The following is a 19,441-nucleotide window of genomic DNA, read 5'->3' as shown; positions in this document are numbered from 1 at the left end:
AACAAATTTCCCTCTCGGGTCCATTTACTGGGGGACTTCAATAAGGTGAACAGGAGAACGCAAGCAGTTTGCCTACACGGGGACAATTCATTATTCTAGAAAATATATTAACACATCAAAACTAACGCAATGGTAAACATGACTTCGGTGCTTTTGAAAATCCCACCTGAAGTTACTTAGCAGCACGAGTTCCACTGGAAATCAACGAGTCTGACGTCGCTTCGGTTCCTTTGAACATTCCAGCCTTCGCACCCCGTACACACGCTAATCGTATGCAAATCTATATTAGCTGATTGTGGCTAAATAACAATCAGCTCACATGAACTTAACACCCCTGTTCCCACCCCAGTTGCTTCACCCAGGCCTTCCCCCACTCTCTCTGCTCCCTTCCTGAGCCTCTTCGGCCAGGCCTCCCCCTGCTCTCCCCCCCCAGCCTCTTCAGCTGGGCCTCCCCCCTACTCCCCCCTCCCCCCAGTTGAGGGGTCTCTCCAGGCCATAGAGATCGGGGGGTGGGGGCTAGAGGAGCCGCACGCTAACACCAACCCAGAAGAGCGGGCGGATTCTCTCCCCGGCGAAAGAAGCCCGCGGGAAAGTGAGGATCGGGTCCCCGCGATCAGCATCAAAAAACGCCACCCGCCCCTCTTCATAGTCCAGATAAACCCGGATCCTGCGGGGTGCCTGGCTCGGGGACAAGGGGGTGCTCTGCTCAGGGGACGTGAGAGCCCAGTACTCATCCTCACTGCACATCCCAGCCCAGATCCCCTGCTCAGGTTCAGGGCTGATCCATCCCTTCCTGCCCACGGACTCTCTGGCCACCCCCACAGCACAAAGTCCCCTCCCCTCCATCTCCATCTCCACCTCCACCTCCCAGTAATGTCGGCCCGAGGTGAATCCCTCACAGCCCAGCACACAGGACTTAGTGTCACATCTCTCAGGGTTGTCAGGCAGATCCTGCTGTGTGTCTCCCCATCTCACATGTCTCCGATCCGCAGACACAGTGAGGTTGGGATGGGCCGTGTCTGGATCCAGAGTCACGTTCACTGCAGAGAGAGAATCAGAGCGTGAGGGGCAGAGCTCGGCCCTGGGGCAGGGTCTGATCGTGTCCATACAGAACCTGCCCCAGCTGGGGAGTGAACCAGGCAACCTCCCCCATCCAGGATTTACCCAGCTCTGCATGGGGAGCAGCGTTGAGATCTCAGCCATGTGCAGGGGGGATTCACACCCCTGACAGAGCCAGTTCAGTGACAGAGTGAAAGGATCAGCTCTGCTCAGCCAGGCCCCCAGACCCAGAGTCCGATTCTCAGTGATTCCATCCTTGTGCTTGGGGTAAAGACAAGGGGGTTAGAGGGGGGTGGTTTTAAGCCACCTTTGTCCTTCCTTTAGTCTCCCTGGCCCCTAGTTACAGGGGCCTCAGGGCTGCAAAGCAGAGAGCAGCCATAGTGTGATGCCTCCTGTCTATGCCCCCAGCAGAGCCGTCCCTTGGGGAGGGCGAATCCGGGCAACCACTCCGGGCCCTGTGCTTTGGGGGGCCCCACGGGCTGGTGCGATTGGCTGGAGCAGTCGATCCCAGAAGAGACGAGTCCGTCACTTCTGCCGCGGACCCTGCACCTCCCTAGGGCAGGCCCTGGCCCCCAGCATGGCCCCCAGCCCACTCCTACAACAACGGCTGGGAGCAGAGTGCTGAAGAGCCCCTCTGTCAACTTCACATGGACGGGGGGGGCTCCCTTGCACCGGAGCTATTTTCTGGGGACAGTTGCCATGCAAATTGAGGCCCCTTTGCTCTGACAGAGCAGCATAAAAGGGCCTGACGATCAGGCCCATGGAATCTTTCCCCACCTGCACCCACCTCTCCCCACAGATGTGATTAGGGACCCTGGCGTCATAGGAGGCTCCCAGCAGATTACAGGGAATCCAAAGTCCCCCTGTCCAATGATGCGACTTTTCACACCCCGTCTCCTTGCAGAGCCCCCCCCCCCCCAAAGATCAGCCAGCTGAGCAACAGAAAACCTGCTTTTATAGAGACCCCACTGGCCCCCATGACTCTGTAGCTGCGGTGTGGGGAGGACACCGCACGCTTCCTGAATGGCTGCTCGTCTTGTGCTGGTCTATCGGGGACTTTCCAAACTCCACGCTGCTGGCCCCAAGGCTATGCGATGGCTAATACAGGATTGCCAACTTCAAGAGATCAAATCTCATGAGACTGGCCCAACAATCATGACACGTTTGAAAAGGATTCTGTTGTGGTTTCCAGGTCAGTCTCTTGATGTTTGAACTCCCCTGGCCCCTCCCCAGGGTGTGAGCAAGTGACAATTAGTGTTGCCCACTCTCCCCCATGGACGGGAGAAGGTGATTTTGGCTCCTGCTGCAGGAGCTCTCACCCCCACATCTGCCCATCTCCTGACCAGCAATTAATCCTGTCCCCCAGCCCCCCATCTGTTCTGTCCCCATTCAACCCCCCTCAATTCAGTCCCGCAGCCCCCATCATCACTGTCCCATCAGTTCAGCACCCCTACCCCACTGCCCTCCCAGCACTTACCCTATCTGCTCAGAACCCACCATCGATACAGCCCCCCCAGCCCATCAGCCCCCCACTCACTTCAGGCTCCCTGCAGCCCCCAGGCCATAATAAAGCCCTCCCAGCCTCACTCTGCTCCTCCTAGGGTTCTTCATCTTCCCTACGCCTGGGGGCTACCGTGGGGTCCCCTCTCCCACTTCCCAGGCTGGCAGGGGAGCAGCCGCACTGGGTGGCTGACAGCGGGAGCCCCAGCCGCGCCCAGGGCCGCTGACGGGATTTCGAAGTAAAATTAAGCCTCAGTTTTAGAGCTCTCAAATGTCGGGGATTTTTTTCAGCCAGACCTGAGAGCTCTATCGCGAGATCATGAGCGAGGCTTAATTCTAAATTCGAACAGAGAAAAGAATCGACTTTTCTGTTTTTAGGAAAGATCTGGGCAGCCACCAGTGATACGGTGTTCAGCTCCTGTCAAATGCAAAATTGAAACAAACCCTGCACTATGGTGCTGCCAATGAGCCACCATGATTCATATGAAAGTTTTCACTCCCCCTTTGATACGAGAAATTTACCTTTGTCCCACTGAGGTTTAGACGACAGTGAGTCTAGAGGAAGAAATGGGTGAAAAAGATGAAATGTCATGTTGATGAATATATTCGCATTGTGCGAACACAAAAGCCAAATGAAAAGAAAACAAACTTTATGAAGTTCTAGTTAAGGAGGTTAAGTGCAATTCAGACCAGTACAAACCATTACACACTTCACTAAGAAATAACCACAAACATTAAAAACTAAGGACATGACCTAAGGTTACACGACAGACCCAGAGAGGTTTTACACAGCGATTACACACCTGTGGCTGGCCCATGACAGCTGACTTGGGCTCACAGGGCCCGGGCAATGGGGCTGTTTAATTTCGGAGTGGATGCTCGGGCTCTGGGACCCTGAGACGGGAGAGGGTCGCAGAGCCCAGGCTCCAGCCCGAGCCCGAACCTCGTGAGCCAGACTCAGTGGACACGGGCCAGCCTCAGGTGTTTAATTGCTGTGTAGACAAACCCTCTGAAACCAACACATAATTCACAGACAGACCCATGACCTGAAACTTTCTCACGGATTAGCATTCAATCAACTTTAAATCTGCCCCTGTACCATGAGTACTTAGTAAACCTGGCTCATCCTTCCTGACAGCCCTGGTGGTCTCATTCTCTCCAGCTCAGGAGGCTAAAAGGTGGAGAATCTCTAAAGCAGGGGTGGGGAACCTACGGACCGTGGACCAGATTCGCCCTGTTGCTAAATTTCATCCGGCCCGCAGCTCACCCCCCACCACCGCAGGGTAGGAGCTCCAAGTACTGAAGCCCCGAGCCTCTGTGCAGAGCCGCAGGAACAGGGAGTGTGGAGGGAGCTGCGGCACCCCCCAGATTTTGCACAGGTTCCTAGCCGCCGGCCCCACACCCAGGGTCCCAGCTGGCTGCTGGACCCCCGCCCGGGCCTCTGCCCCTGGCACCGCACGCGGGGTCCCGTCAGCTGGCCCTGCACCAGGGACTCTGCTCCCACCCCCCAGCTGCGGTCCCAGCCTCAGCCCCCTTGCCCCTGTCCACATCTCTCCCCCCGGTCCTGGAGCCACGGCCCAGTCTTGGCCCCACCTCTGGGGAGAGGGGGCACAGACAAGGGTAAGGGGGGGGTGCCAGGTAAAAAGTTTGGGAACCACCGGCTTTCAGCACCCCCACTGTAAAAATATTTCCAGCACAACTGCCCACGGGGCTGGAACCGCAAGTGCCGGCAAAGCCTGCTGCGGGGGAAAGCCCCGAGCCTCCACGCCCACCACCCACACCCCCCCCCCCGCCGTGGGTGCGTGGCTCGTGACTGATTTTTTTCTGGGGGTCAACGGCCCGTGAGAGAAAATGCATCCGATGAAGTGAGCTGTAGCTCACGAAAGCTTATGCTCAAATAAATTGGTTAGTCTCTAAGGTGCCACAAGTCCTCCTTTTCTTTTTGAGAGAAAAAAGGTTCCCCAGCCCTGCTCTAGAGCGAGAGCGGGACTGTGAGGACACAGGAGGCCTTGCAGACAGAAAATCCGAACAAACATACTTCAAAACCAGTGAATTCAGCAGGAAGCTCAAGTGAAGGTTCACGTTCATAGCTGCTAAGAAAGGAAAACCCGCAGGGAGTCCGAATGTAGGACCCTAACCCAGTGTGTCTGTGCCGTATTGAGAGCTGAGTCGGGAATTCATAGGTTCCAGACGACTAGTTGACTATCTCCAGCCACAGTTATTGTCCCTAAGAGATTACCCCAGCTCTGTCAATTATCCGTGTAACGCACGTGAGAAAATTCCCCAGGTGACCGTTTATTACCTTTGAATTTCGTCATTATGGTCTCCAGAGATGCATTTCTTTCAGGAAATTCCCAGATTCTCCATTTCAGGTCCGAAGAAAAGGCCACTGGGTTCTGAAACTTCTCCCTCTCACTTCTGAAAGAACAACCCAGTGTTACTCATTGTGGAGTCCGTTCATATTTGTGTTTTACTAAAATGTATTTTATTCTAGCGAATGGTTGTAGCTCAGCTGACCCTGGAGGATTAAAGTCTCTCTGGCCCCAGGAATACGTCCAATACCAGCTTTGACACTACAAGCTTCCCCTTCATTTTGGTGAGACCGATACTGGAAAACTGCATCCAGGTCTGGTGTCCCCATTTTAAAACGGACGTTGAAAATGTGGAGACGGTGCAGAGAAGACCCACAAAAATTATTTGAGGGCTGCGGTATAGACGTCTTGCCCTGAGAGCACCCTGGCACTTGAGTGTGGGGTACAAATACCGTCATGGGGAGAACAGACTTGGTACTAAAGGGCTCCTCAGTTGAGCAGACAAAGGCACAACAAGGACCAATTGCTGGAAGCTGAAGTCAGAGAAATTCAAATGGGAAATAAGAGACATTTTTAAGAGTGCGGGTGGATTAACCATTCAAAGAAACTGCCAAGGGAAGTGGTGGATTCTCCATCTCTTGACAGGGGCGCCAGAGCAGGGGGGGCATGGCCCCATCACTTTTACAAGTAGAAGAGCTCTGCTCTCTCCCTTTGTACCTGCCTTAAAGGCAAGTGAAGGGAGAGGGGGCAGAGAGGAGCGAGCAGGGGAGGGGGTCTCGGGGGATGAGGCAGAGCAGGGGTGGGGCCATGGTTTGGGCACCCATGGCCCCCCCACTCCGAGGGAGCTTCAGGTGTTACTGTCTGTTGATGTCTTCAAATCTAGACTGAATTGGTTTCCTGGAAGGTGCTTTAGTTAACACACGTTAGGATTTAGTCAAATACAAGTTATTGGGCTGAACACAGGAATAACTGGGTGAAATTTAAGGACCTGTGATACATAGGCACCGAGTCCATGGGTGCTCCAGGGCTGGAGCACCCACCGAAAAAAATAGCCCCACAGATCAGTTCCTTCCCATGCCTGCCAGCGCCTCCTGGGGATCAGCTGTTCAGCAGCGGGCAGGAGGCGCTAGGCGGAGGGGGGCAGCAAGGGCGGGAAGAGGCTGGGCAGGGCAGGAAGAGGCAGGCCGGGCCTTGGGGGGAAGGGGTGGAGTGGGGACAGGGCCCAGGGCCGAGCCGGGGTCCAACACCCCCGGGGGTATGAGAAAGTCGGAGCCTGTGCTGTGATATACAGGAGGTCAAATGTGATGATCTTACGGTCCTTTCTGGCCTTCAACTTTATGCATTTATGAAACTCAGCAATACCATGTGGCAATGAGTTCCACGGGTTAATAATGAATCGTGTAAAAAAAGGGTATTTCCTTTTCTCAGCTTTACACTAGTTGCCTTCCAGTTGCACTGAACGTCCCCTTGGTTTGTGAGTGTGGGAAGCAGGATCACCTGACTTATATCCTGTAGACCATTTAAGGGAGATAATTAGTGACAGTCCTTGTGGGGATGTCGATACCCATTATACCAGGACCTGGAGTGAGACCCACTAACCCGTTTCAAAGATGATTTATGTTCTTATTTAGCTCTTTGGATACATACAATGGTCAGTCCACTAGCACAGGGGTTCTCAGCTTACAAAGGCCAGGGCGTGTCCACCCCACACTGGGGAAGGCAAACGACTTAATGAACTTGCCCTGCCCCAGGGAGCCTTGAGCAGGGTGAGTCGGTGCAGTTCTGGGGGGCAGGGCTGGAGCTGGGGGGAACTGGCTGGCGCCTTCTATTGCTGGTTCATCAATGGCCGGGAGGTGAGTCGTGTAACACAGCTGGGCGTGTCGCTGCCCGTGGGCGTCTGTCTCAGCGCAGGGCCGGCCAGGCTTGTAGCTGGACATCAGCATCACAGGGCGAGAGGCAGCCCAGGCTGGGGATTAGGAGGGCTCAGCAGTCCCACCGTCCAGGCTGCACCCCGGGAACCCCGTCCCACTCATGTAAATCTCCCTTGTTGCAAATGAAAGCGATTACTTCTTGTTCTACCCGCACTGGACTTGAAGCACGAGCGATCACTGCTCTGTGTAGAACAGCCTCAGACATATCTGAAGACTGTTATCAGGCCCTCCCTGAGTCTTCTCTTCTCGAGACTAAACACACCCATTTATTGCAACCTTTCCTCACAGCTCATCCACTCTAAACCTCTGATCATTTCTGTTGCTCCCCTCTGAACTCTCCAATTTTTCCACATCTTTCTGAAAGTGTGATGCCCACAACTGGACACGGTATTCCAGCTGAGGCCTCACCGTGGCAAGAAGGGTGGAACAACGTCCTCTTGTGTCTTACACGTGACACTCCTGTTAATACATCTGTGGTGGGGTGTTCACCCCACATTAGCCCCCCAAAGAGTGAGGGAAGCTGAGAAAGAGGAGATGAGCGAGACAGGCCACACACGAGGGGTTTAGGGCAGAGATGCAACCCCTAATTGGACAATGAAGCTCAGCTGAGCGGAGGAGGGGTGGTGCTGGGGGGAGGAGGGGGGCTGGGCTAGTATAAAGCCAGGAAGCTGGCAACAGAAATTGGGTGCCGCGAGGAAGTCTGCAGCCACCCTGTGTGCGTTGGAAAGGGAAGGAGGGAACCCAGGGGAAGAGTAGGATGCTGGGAGCCTGGCCCTGAGGGAAGGGAGTACTTCGAATCACAGGGCTAGAAGGGACTGCCAGGGTCATCTCGTCTAACCCCTGTACGAGAGAAGGGTGGAGAAGAAAGCCTCTGGGAGGCGAGTAGGAAGCAGCCCAGGGAGAGAGCAGACCATTTAGTGATCAGGCTGGAGGGCTGAGTCCCAAAGAGGAAGCCTCTCGGCCCTGCCATAGAGCTTCTGATCACAGCACGTTATAAACTCCTTAGAGCAGGGAATGTCTCTTCCATCGTCTCTCTTGCCACGCCAAGCCCACTGATAGAGCTCACGGCATAATAAGAAACAATTAATAAACAGCTCATTGAATAGTCATCAGAGGGCCTTGACTTTCCATCCCTACCAACCTAGGTGGAGTTTGGAGTCTGTGACCTAGAAATGAAAAACGCATTCTCCATCCCCAATCTCCTGAGGTCTCCACTCCACCAGCGACACTATAAATAACAACCCTGTCTGTACGTAAATCACTCTTTTCTCAAGCTGCTCTATTCTGGAGTCTAGTCAAAATGACAACAGCCCCAAGATTAGATTTAACAGAGGGAGATTGGGAACCAGCCCCACGGTCTGCACTGCTGGACCATGGGGAGCCAGGTCTCATGTCCAGAACCCTTCCCTGCATTGGGAAGTGAAAGGGAGAGTGAGAAGGAGCCACCTACCTGCTCAAGGTGCCTTTGATGTCCTAGAGGGGAAAGATAAAAGGAAATTCAGTCCCGTATCTCATACTAAGGATCCCTCCTGCTCTGGAGGGGACTCACTTTGTCTTCACAGTTTTGAGGTTCAAAGTGAAATGATTTGTTATTTATTAACATAAACAAAAACATCACACGTGTTGCCTTTGCTCTTTTGGAGAAGTCCTCTGACTGCAGGATCTGGGCCCAGGAAGTTTGTATAAGGAGGCACACAAGCTCTTCGTGTAACGACATGTGAATAACCACCCGGCACATGGAACCAGAGGGCTCAGCCTTCTGATGTGCTGAACAAGGATCTTCCGAACACTCAGAGGCGTGGGGAAGATCCCCTCCTGCAGACTCCGGTGGGTCCAGAGGGAGGAATGTCCCCCATGCTGTGCTGCCCCCATGCTGTAAACTCTCTCCCCACTCGCCCACAAACATTACGAAGGCCTGTCCTGTGCACTTCTTAACATCCACAGGAAGCTGGGGCTGGGTGAGAACAATGGGTGTGGGGTACAGAGTAACACAGGGCCATTCGCTATCCTACACGCCAGGTCAATGCAGGAGACCTGAGGAGTGAAGAACGCTGCCCACAGCAGATACTGGTTGCGACAGAGAATTTGACCCTAGGTATCAGCTAGAGAAGTCCAGGATGCTACAGTTTATGTCTCACCTTCTTTCTTGTTTGCTGCTTAGAGGCACTTTTTGAAAATTAAAATAATTAGAAAGCTTTTGAAATTCTAAGGACTACTTATACAGTCAGGATACCATAAGTAATGAACAGCTTCCCTAACTAACTTCAGTTCTGGCAGAAAAAAATCACAACAGCCTCAGACCTCATGTATCAATTTTGAGGCCACTATTTTTCCTTTTTTGGGGTATGTAGGAAGAGTGTCAAAATCAGGTTTAAAATGGAAACTCAGCTTCAATCTTAGCTATTTCTGTAATGAAGGACTGGTTCCATCTTTCATCTTTTGGAGTTAGCATTGGGAACAGAAAATGCCAGACTGGCTCAGACCTGAGGTCCATCTGGTCAGTATTCTGTCTCCAAAGGTGGACAGTGCCAGATGCTTCAGAGGCAGGTGTAAGATAATTTGCCCCCCACATTCTCATCCTGCTCTCTAAGAGGTAGTGACTGGCTGAAGCAATGAAGCATAAGGTTTAATATCACTCTGGATATTGTGTTATCCATATAAATATCCTATCAATTCTTGAGTTTTGCTAAATGCTTGATGTTAGGGGGCTTATTCCTTCACCCTCTCACTTCCTTGGTCCTTCTCGCCTGAACAGAGAGCAACAATACCCTAAGTCCAAAGATGCCAACAATTCGATGTTTACTGGGGTGAACTTCCAGCAAGCTTAAATCCAAGTTCCTTTTTCCTTATTTTTGAATCCCAACTTACTTCCTGTTTGCCCCTTATTTATATAGTAATATTCTCAGCTATACCTTAACCAATCATTTTACTGAAATTTACCTAACCAATTGTAACATGGTTAGCTAACCAGTTATATCCCACCACCTTCATTAGTTTACACCCAGCAAAATTAATTATCCAGCAGACAGGAACAGTCACAGATCCAGACAGAGACCCTGCCAATAAACAATAGCAAAGTGGGAACTATAATGACAAAACAATACAGAAGTGAGGATTTCACAACTACACCTATAAGGACATAAGGGTTTCCCAGCTGTGTCTATTGGTGAGTTCTTACCAGACAGAAAACTATCAAACTACATTTCCTTTTACATCTTCTAGATGCTTCCCTTTCTCTGGAGGTGGTAGATCGGATCACCTTTCCAACAGCCCCAGATTGCCTGATTTCAATGTGACTGGTTTGGGATGTGAGGATGTGACCAGTCGCTTCCCAGCTGAATGCATCCGATGAAGTGAGCTGTAGCTCACGAAAGCTTATGCTCAAATAAATTGGTTAGTCCCTAAGGTGCCACAAGTCCTCCTTTTCTTTTTCCCAGCATATGGCAGCCCCTGCTGCTTAGCCAAAGGCCTTAGCCTAAGAACAGGGCCTCAGACTGTCGCTGTGAGAGAAGGCCCTTACACTGGCAGACAGTGATTTTGATTCTCTCTTTTATACCTCTAGAACTAGCTAAATGATAAGAATACACCTGAATTCTTAAAGTATAGGCCTTTACAGACAGGCCTGAATATCAGGGGGTAGCTGTGTTAGTCTGTATCCACAAAAAACAACAAGGAGTCCGGTGGCACCTTAAAGGCTAACAGAGTTATTTGGGCATAAGCTTTCGTGGGTCTCAACGACATCTGGTGGCAATGAGTTCCACAGTCTAATTACGTGATGTGTGAAAACATGTTCATTGGATCCGTTTTGAATTTGTCACCTTCTAATTTTATTGAATGTCCCTTTGTTCTTGCATTAGGAGACAGGGAGAACAGAGTTTGGAGTTTGCCATTTTTGGAGGAGTCTTCTCCAACTAGAATTCAAACGAAGAATTTTTTTCATTTAGGACTTGATCCTATGCCCAATGTATTCAAGAAGTATATTTCCATTGACTTTAATGAGCATTTTATCAAGCCCTTAAGGAAAAATAATGTATAGTTTACTAATACTGTATGTTCTGACCATTCACTCCTACACTCCAAAAGTGAAGAGTTAGGAGACTTTCTTGCCCTGTGAAAGGTTCTGGGGTGTTTCTAACACTGTCTCACCTGCAGGAATTCACTCGCTGGCAGCTGGCACTTCTGCTCCATCTCACTGATCAGGGAACTGAAAGAAGATAGTTCCTCAGATAGTTTGGCAACATACTCAGCCCTCCTCTTTTCAATTTCCTTATTCAGCTCTTCCAGCTGGGCCAGGAGGAGTTGCTCTTGTTCCTCCAGAAACTGGCGCAGTTGCTGAAATTCAGACACAATCTTCTGCTTCTCAGTTTGTAGCTGTTTCTGAAATGACGAGATACAACCAGGGAAAGCACAGGTCAAGGCCAGGAACACGGAGTGAGTCATGGGACATTTTATAAAGCCTTATGTGTGCACATGGGAGCATGTCATTGCAATCCGTAGCATTTAACTCCTGACATTTTATGGAGAACATGCTCTATGCTCAGTAGACAGGTGGTTTTTCAATAGATTTTCAAGAGTCCCAGCGGGTGTTTAGAACATGAACGTATCTTGCATTGTGAGGATATTCTGTGATCCGTGGCATCTGGAAAACCAGATCCTGCAGATAATAGAAAGCATAGCAGGTGCAGGATCCAGAACTGGAGAGGCAAGGACTAATTCTGGGGAGCAAGCAGTAGAACCCAAACTCAGAAATGCTGGAAGCAGCGATGTCACTGGTGCCTGTTCCAACGCTCACCAAAATCAACAGGACTCTTTCCAATGACTTCAGTAGGATTTGGTTAGGAGTTAAGTGACCATCCTTCTCTGGGGCAGCATGAAAGACCCCCTAAGCTTATATTCCACCAGCTTAGGTTAAAAACTTTCCCGAGGCACAAATTCCTTGCCCTGGGATGGTATTGCAGCCACCACCAAGTGAGTTAGACAAAGATTCAGGAAAAGGACCACTTGGAGTTCCTGTTTCCCCAAAATATCCCCCCCAAGCCCCTTCACCTCCTTTCCTGGGGAGGCTTGAGAATAATATACCAACCAAATAGGTAACCAAGGTGAGCACAGACCAGACCCTTGGGTTTTTAGGACACTAAAAACCCAATCAGATTCTTAAAAAGAGAACTTTATTATATAGAAAAAAATAAAAGAAGCACCTCTGTAAAATCAGGATGGAAGGTAATTTTAGAGGGTAATAAGATTTAAAACACAGAGGATTCCCCTCTAGGCAAAACTTTAAAGTTACAAAAAAACAGGAATAAACCTCCCTCTTAGCATAGGGAAAATTCACCAGCTAAAACAAAAGATAATCTAATGCATTTCCTTGCTATTACTTACTATTTCTGTAATAATTAGATGTATCATTTCAGTAGGAGTTGGATTACTTGCTTGGTCTCTTTCTTTGTCTCAGAGAGAACACAAAGGAACACAAAACAAAAACTGCATGCATCCGATGAAGTGAGCTGTAGCTCACGAAAGCTTATGCTCTAATAAATTTGTTAGTCTCTAAGGTGCCACAAGTCCTCCTGTTCTTAAAACAAAAACCTTCCCCCACAAATTTGAAAGTATCTTCTCCCCTCATTTGTCCTTTTGATCAGGTGCCAACCAGGTTATTTTAGCTTCTTAACCCTTTACAGGTAAAGGAGGGATTTTATGCTACCCTTAGCTGTATGTTCATGACAACCCCGCATCCCCCTTCCCAGCTCCAAAGCCGCAGAGCCTTACCCCATATCCCCCCTTCCCAGCTCTGACACCACAGAGCATCTACCCCACGTCCTTCTTCCCAGCTCTGACACCGCAGAGCCTTTACCCCATGTCCCCATTCCCCATCCATCCTTCTTAGCCGGTAGTACGCGCCCATCCATCCTTCTTAGCCGGTAGTACGCGCCCCTAGTCACACTCCTTACAACTTATGGTGATGTTCCATTCTGGAGGGTTGCGAGTCTGGGATCTTCATCCCACCTCTTTTGTATCCCATGGGAGGGGTAAGGAGTAAGATTGTGTCCTGGCCAAGACCGGGCTTTTCTTTGGCTTTTAGTGTTTCTTATGCCTCCCCCCATTCTCCTTTGCCCCTCCTAACTGGTTGCTTGACCTTGGCTTGAGAGAAGAGCCAGGCAGCCTTCCAGTGTGTGCTCATATTTAAAACTTTTATTAAAGCTAATGTTAAAAAAATTATATAATATACAGGTTGGGGAAGGAGTGTCTGTACATCTTGACATAGTGCTTAGATTATCCACAGATATAAAGTTAGTTTTTAAAAGTCACCCTGTAACACTTTAGAATCATAGAATCAATGAATATCAGGGTTGGAAGGGACCTCGGTTCTAGTCCAACCCCCTGCTCAAAGCAGGACCAACCCCAACTAACTCATCCCAGCCAGGGCTTTGTCAAGCCAGGTCTTAAAAACCTCAAAGGAAGGGGATTCCACCACCTCCCTAGGTAACACATTCCAGTGCTTCACCACCCTCCCTGTGAAAAAGTTTTTCCTAATATCCAACCTAAACCTCCCCCACTGCAACTTGAGACCATTACTCCTTGTTCTGTCATCTGCTACCCCTGAGAACAGTCTAGATCCATCCTCTTTGGAACCCCCCTTCAGGCAGTTGAAAGCAGCTATCAAATCCCCCCTCATTCTTCTCTTCTGCAGACTAAACAATCCCAGTTCCTTCAGCCTCTCCTCATAAATCATGTGTTCCAGACCCCTAATCATTTTTGTTGCCCTCCCCTGGATTCTTTCCAATTTTTCCACATCCTTCTTGTAGGGTGGGGCCCAAAACTGGACATCGTACTCCAGATGAGGCCTCACCAATGCCGAATAGAGGGGAACGATCACGTCCCTCGATCTGCTTTACCTGTTCTTATCTGTTCCCATTATACTAACAAACCCATCTGGCCAGGCAGAAGCCACACACTGTGTCTTTGTCCTTTGTTCTTCACACACATTAGTAAGGATGTAAGAGTATCAAAAGTCAAACCCAAAATTCTATCTCAGGTTAACAAACAGGCTTATATGCTAACAGTTATGGCTGTTGAAAGTAAAGCCAAAAAATGGGGGAGGAATTTGCAAAAAATTTTGAAATTTCAAAGTTGTTTCCATTTTTCAGTGTTCAAAATGGGACAACTTTTAATTTCTTTGAAAAATATCATGAAATAACTGGAAAAAAATTCACATTTCTGTTTCCCCTTTTTTCTAAAATGTAATAAAATAATGTCCCTTTCCACCACCACCCCATTTGTTCCTTTTATTCCATTCTCTCTGGAACTCTTCAAAAGTTCTCCCATTTTGGAAAAATTGGCAAAAAGAAAAAGGAAAATCCAAGAGAAAAAACCCGGAAATTATTCATGTTATTGTACTCAGTGGCAAAAAGGAGCAAAAGGGGAAACAAAGGGATAAAAAAAATTTGAAATTTTGAAAAAATTTCAGCTTTTTAAAACCAAAATTAAAACTTCAGTTTGAAATGAAAATAATTCCACCACCTCCTAGGGAGGTGGTGGAATCTCCTTCCTTGGAAGTTTTTAAGGTCAGGCTTGACAAAGCCCTGGCTGGGATGATTTAACTGGGAATTGGTCCTGCTTCGAGCAGGGGGTTGGACTAGATGACCTTCAGGGGTCCCTTCCAACCCTGATATTCTATGATTCTATGATTCTATGATTTTTGTTCATTCTGAAATTTCTTGTCAAAAAACTTTTATTATTTATTTGCAAAAGACATTTTCCCACAGAAAGAAAATTGTTTTCTACTAAATCCCATTTTCCTACAGGACATTTTTGTGTTTGAATTTCGACCAGCTCTAGTTGAAAGACTAAAAGAAAAACTACCATTAGCTAAACAAATTACACTCACATTATCAATGGAAATATTTGGATTATTAAAACTCTTTCCTTAATGCTCCATTTTCCTGTTTATACTCAATTAAATCAGAACAGTTCTTCTTTACAATGAGAATAAAGAAGTAATAAACTTTCACGGAAGGGAAGATGTTTCTCACTATTCTTCTTCCGTTAGACTAAGCAGAGTATCAATAATGTCCCTGTGCACATTTGTCTCTGAGTAAGAACAGCACCTACCAGTAGTTCCTGGCTTGTATTTTCTGCACTAGATTTATATGATAGAATCTCTTCTCTCTCTTTTTTCCAACTCTCCAAACGGCTCTGAATTTGTTCCTAACAAAAGAAAAACTGGATTAGCTTTGGTTGCTTTTGGAGGGCTTTCCCCCATTTTATTTATATTTTCAAGAATATGAAATGCATAATAAAACGGGTGAGTGCTCTAACCACATGACTATACCGTCATTCTCATGCTTGAGGTCTCTCTCTCTCCCCCCTCTCTCTCTCCTGCAAATGACTCTCTAAGGGCTTGGCTACACTTGGAAGCCAGAGCGCATTAAAGCAGCCCCGGGCGCCCTAACTCATGACGCATCCACACTGGCAGACTCCGTGGCTCCGTGGCTGGAGCGCTCCTGGTGCTCCACCTCGACGAGAAGCCTAACGCTTGATGCGCCCTGGCTGGAGCACCGTGGTGCCAGTGTGGACGCCCTGGTCTGTTAGTGCGCTGTGATCGGCCTCCAGAAGTGTCCCACAACGCCTGCTCCAGCCACGCTGGTCATCGCTTTGAACTCTACTGCCCTGCCCTCAGGTGACCACCCGTCAGACCCGCCCTTTAAACTCTCTGGGAATTTTGAAAATCCCCCTCCTGTTTGCTCAGCCAGGCGTGGGGTGCTCTCAGCGCAACTTTCCCGGTGACCAGGCCTCCACGCGCCAGGCGAGCCCCCGCATGGAGCACTGGCGAGGTGCTGGACCTCATCAGTGTTTGGGGGGAGGAAGCTGTCCAGTCCCAGCTGCGCTCCAGCCGGAGGAATTACGATACCTTCGGGCAGATATCAAGGGCCATGCTGGAAAGGGGCCATGACCGGCACGCGCTGCAGTGCGGGGTTCAAGTGAAGGAGCTGCAGGATGCCCACCGCAAAGCCCGCGGGGCAAACAGCCGCTCCGGTGCTGCCCCACGACCTGCCGTTTCTACAAAGGGCTGGACGCCATCCTGGGGGGCGACCCCACCTCCACTCCGAGCAGCACCCTGGACACTTCAGAGCCCAGTTCAACCAGGCAGGAGGAGGAGGAAAGCGGGAGCGAGGGTGCTGAGGAGGAGGGGGACAGCCCAGCACCCCCAGCATGCAGCCAGGAGCTGTTCTCAAGCCAGGAGGAAGGTAGCCAGTCGCAGCGGCCGGTGCTCGGGGAAGGACAAACTCCAGAGGAGGTTCCCGGCAAGCGGCTTTTATTTTGGGAAGGAAGTTGTTGGGGGCGGGCTCTTGGGGCGAGGAGGGTTAGGGCCGCGTGCCTAGATGCGGAATAGGGCGTTGATGAGCTCTCTCACATCGCGGCAATCGGCCTCAGCGATCTCTTCAAAGGTCTCATGCAGAAGCTGGGCAATGGGCTTGCGCAGGTTCCTTGGGAGAGCCTCTGTGGTCCTTGTCCCAGTCAGGCTAACATGTCCCCACCACTGTGCCGGGAGGGGCGGGGGGACCATTGCTGCACACAGGCAAGCTGCAGACGGGCCGGGGTGGAAGCCACCTTGCCGCAGAAGACCCTCCCTTGCTTCCCAGGTCACCCTCACCAGCGAGATCTCTTCCAGGACAAACACATCCTGCGGAAAATGTGGGGACAGTGTTCAGTATAGGGCCCCCCTGCCGCTGTTGGCTCTCCCCGAGGCACAGAAACCCAGAGGACAGTGCGGCCGTGAATCAATCTGTCCCCCTTGCCCCTGTGCTTACTCACCATTTTGGGGCTCCCGGGGGTTATGTGCACAAGCTTTGGGCTGAGCGGTTTCTGCTGTTGTGTACACTGTGCTTGTCTTTAAGTGCGGGGGAATCATTGCTCTGTCTGGTGTGAACAATGCTGCCGCTGTTAAGTGTTGCATTTTGGCTTTACAGATGCAGCCTTGAGATCCCAGCCGTCCTTGTTATCAAGGGCCGAAAGACTCCAAAGAATCAGGAAACGTACACGAGAAAGCAAAGAGGACCTGCTGCATGAAGTCATGCAGCTGTCCCTTAATACACATCGAAAAGCGCCGGAGTGGCGGGAGAGTGAAAGGAGGGTCCGCCTCAAGGCATCCCTCATCCTTGCAGCCCCGTGCTGGGCCCCTCTAATAGCCCAGCTCTCTGGCTGTTCAAATTCAGCCAAATACTCCTCCCTGATCCTCCACCTCCTTCCCCCCGGATAACAGGACCCCGGATCTTCATTTTGAAAATATGGTCACCCTACCCCGGCCTCCGCAGATTTCAAGAAATCTGCTGGAATGGGCCAGGCCCGCAACCGTTGTCCATTCTGTAGGAGAAGCAAACCCCGCTCCCCCCACCTTGCAATGATTAAAAGGAGCCTGTGTGAGCTGGAACTTGTAGAGTTTCCTGCCCCCACGTGGATTTCTCCCTGCACAGGGGATGCCCTTGCTCTCGGGCACGCAAATCATACCCTGCTTTACATATCCTGGTGCTATTAAAGCCATACCGCCCTGCGAGCATGGGTGTCGTTACACCTGTATAAAAGTGTATAGCCTATTCCTGCATGGAAATGGAAACAAGCATTCCTGGCATCAGGCACCTTTACACCAGTACCAACTTGTATTCACACCCGGGGGCTTTTGCTGATATAACTATTTTGTTTAAAAAAAAAAAAAATCCCACCCGTCACCAGCACAGACCAGTACAAAACCTGTATGCAGAGGAGGCCTGAAAAACATGTCTCCGCAACGTTCTTCCTGTATAAAATCCCTTCTGCTTTTCTACCTTGTCATTGTAGGAAGCTAGTTTTATTACCTTGCTGGTTTTACATTTCTCAGATGGCTCTGTTCTGATTGCTCGAGGCTGCCTGGGCTGGGATGCCTTCCCAAGGCAAAAATTACCTGGGAATCCAGAGCAGCCTCCTCGAGAGGAAGCACGGGGTGGTCTTTGTGACGACTGGACTCTCTGCACACCACACAGATGAGGGTTTGATCCACTTCACAGAAGAGTTTCAAACGCTCCTCGTGTTTTTCACACGCTTCCTTCCCTCAGAGGTCCGGGATGGTTTGGGCTATTTCAACTATGGCCCTCAGCTGCCGGTTAGGCTGGAGTTCCCCTTCCTGGAAGGGGTCCCTGCACTGGGGGCAGGGATAGTGGGGGGAGGTTTTGGACCCCTTGCAGTACTGAGTGATGCAGGCTCGGCAGAAATTGTGTCCACACTTGAGAATCACCGGATCGTTAAAATAAGCCAGGCAAATGGAACAGAGAACAGCCTCTTGGAGCTCTTTGACCCGGCTTGTGGAGGCCATGGCACCTGGGAGAGAGAGGAACGTACTGTAACGTTCACTTGCCCAGCAATGTGTCTATCCCCGGCTGGAGCTGGCCTCCGCCCTTCCTGCAGCCGCCTGCCCTCTGCCTCCTCGCTGGTCTGCTGTGACTGTGTTCGCTGGGGCCTGGGATCCTTCAGGTCTGGAAAGGAGAAAATTAAGGAGAGACGTAGATAAAATCAGGGCCGGATTATCCTTCTGTGGGCCCCCTTGGAGGCAATGGGGCGCGGCCCGGGGAGGTCGGTCCCCGGAGCGAGGGGCCAGCCAGGGGCAATGGGGCGCGGGGCGGGAGGGCGGTCCCCGGAGTGAGGGGCCGGCCAGGGGCAATGGGGTGTGACGTGGGGAGGGTGGTCCCTGGAGCGAGGGGCCGGCCAGGGGCAATGGGGCGCGGAGGGCGGTGCCCAGAGCGAGGGGCCGGCCAGGGGCAATGGGGTGCGGAGGGCAGTGCCCAGAGCGAGGGGCCGGCCAGGGGCAATGGGGCATGGCAGGGGCGGCCCCGCTCTGCCCAATGCGAGGGCCGACGCCCAGTGGCCCACCTGGCCCTGTAATGCCAGCGTGACCCTTCCCCTCGGGGATGGGCCTATGCCACACCACACAGCCCCCCTGCCCAACACCCCCCCGACTCCCTATGGCCAGAGCCGCCCCAGACCCACTATGCCCATTACCCCCCCCCGAGACCCTCCCACAAATGCACAGCACCCTGCACAACACCACCCCTGCCCGCAGCCCCACCACAACTGCCCAGCACCCCCCGTCACTGAACCCCCACTCCCTAGTGCCCGAGCACACACAGATCCTCCCCGCCCCTTCACAGCCCAGCGCCCCCCCAGACCCACCCCCTGAGCCTTGCCTCCCGGCCGCACTCACTGGCCCTGCTGGAATCGCTCTGCCCCCCCCGGGGAGTGATGCGATCAGCCAGGCCAGGACCTGCCCCGGCCGGGGTCCCTCAAGATGCACTTGCCTGGAGGGGCCCAGCCAAGCCCCCCACATTGCCCCACACCCACACCTGGCTGAGACTGGCCAGGCTTCTGCACCAGTCCCAGGTGGCTCAGCTCCGGGGAGACAGGTGGGGCCCCACAGGTGGTGGGAAGCAGAGACTGCCCAGAGCCGAAGGCGCGCTGGGGTCCGGCCAGGGGGCTGAGAGGAGCCGGGGCTGGGGCCAGGAGGTGGAGAGGAGCCCTCGGCCAGCTGGCGGGCAGGCCAAGAGGAGCAAGTGGTGGGCGGGGGGAGCCAGAGGGCTCTCGGGGCGCAGTGCAAGGGGAGCAGGCCGGGGCCCC

At 51.5% G+C, this 19,441-nt stretch overlaps 1 protein-coding gene and 1 pseudogene across 1 annotated transcript in view; one reads left to right on the top strand and one right to left on the bottom strand.

Moving 5' to 3' along the window:
- The window catches only part of ABHD16A (abhydrolase domain containing 16A, phospholipase), a 536,419-nt gene that overhangs the window by 188,709 nt on the left and 328,269 nt on the right, over window positions 1–19,441 (top strand). The window lies entirely within an intron of this gene.
- Window positions 517–18,146, bottom strand: LOC144274945 (tripartite motif-containing protein 10-like; annotated as a pseudogene).

The sequence above is a fragment of the Eretmochelys imbricata genome, chromosome 14, assembly GCF_965152235.1.
Source record: "Eretmochelys imbricata isolate rEreImb1 chromosome 14, rEreImb1.hap1, whole genome shotgun sequence".
Lineage (NCBI taxonomy): Eukaryota > Metazoa > Chordata > Testudines > Cheloniidae > Eretmochelys > Eretmochelys imbricata.
The sequence above is the reverse complement of the archived record's forward strand: the minus strand, read 5'-3'. Positions and strand labels throughout refer to the sequence as shown.